Source organism: Naegleria gruberi, assembly GCF_000004985.1.
Source record: "Naegleria gruberi genomic scaffold NAEGRscaffold_193, whole genome shotgun sequence".
NCBI classification, from domain to species: Eukaryota; Heterolobosea; class Eutetramitea; order Acrasida; family Naegleriidae; genus Naegleria; species Naegleria gruberi.
Genome location: NW_003163145.1, coordinates 1 through 1,344, shown reverse-complemented (window position 1 = coordinate 1,344; position 1,344 = coordinate 1).

Below are 1,344 nucleotides of genomic sequence, written 5' to 3'. Positions count from 1 at the left end.
CTGGAATGTTTACTGATTTTACAATAGAAGATAAGCTTATCAATATTCCACTCCCTAACGATACAGGAATAAGGAAAGAGTTTACTAACATTTTTAAAAGATATGCTTCTACAAGAGAAGTAAACTCCGTCATTTTGGAACACATTGAAAATTCAGTTATGAATGGAAAGATGAAATTTTATGAAGTTGTAACGAGGTAAGAAGAATTCAAATTTATAATATTAATATTGTAGTTATGAGTTTATGTATATCCGCTCCGCCACTTTAAAAAAAATAAACCTATTTCGAATTTTTGGCCACAACTTCTTATCAACCCATTAGAGTTTGAAAATGTTATCTAAACAACAATGTTTACATAATATCAATGATTATGCACACCACTATTGAAATTCAAATAAGTGCTTTTGATATTAAAAATTCCTTCCAACTTGACAATTAAGGATTTGGGTTGGATGAAGATGTACATATTTATCTATTGAGACTGATTACAATCTACCATATGTTATATTGAAAGTGTTTAATACCTCTGGAGGGATGATTTGATTGTTTTTAATTCATGTTTTCTTAAGTGAATCCCAAAAAGGAAATGTTCAAAATTTCTAATTCGAAATCGTATTGCTTTCAAAAAAATTGCTTTTGACTTAGGTATTAATATTTTCATGATCATTTGATTAAAGCTGAAATAAAACCAATAAATACTTACGGTGTGATGTCTAATCATGATGAATTTCATATTGTGTTTGGTTTCTAGTTCAAAAAAGGAAATATTTAACTCTGGCAGTATTTTGTAAAAAAATATTTAAATTTTACAATTTTGAAATAATTTGAAATATTTATTGAGATCCTTAAATCAATAAATAATATACGTATTAATTGCTATTATATTACACAGTTACATGACTTGTCTTTCCTCTCTTATAGAATTCCCTCTATTTGTTGTTTTTCCTACCTGCAGACAGATTAGACAAACTGCAATGGTTTTGATGAAAGAATATATTCTATTAAACTGTAAGTAGTAATAGAAATACTAATGCGAAATAATATCACCAACTTGTTGTTGTTTGGCACTTGAACATTATTTCAAAGATGAAGATTCACCTGTGAATACTCAAACAACAACACCTAATCACAACAACCAAACGTTAAGAAGACTTAAAGTTGTGTATTAATAATATAGCAATTGTGTTTGGTATTAAAGAGAATCAATTAGTTATCTTCTTCCGAAATGCTGCACCACAACAAAGCTAAGATGAAGGGGAAGAAGTTAGTCATGATGCACTAAATATAAATACAATCTAATGGTAATAAGTTGTTATTCAATGCATGAATAGTGATAATACCTAC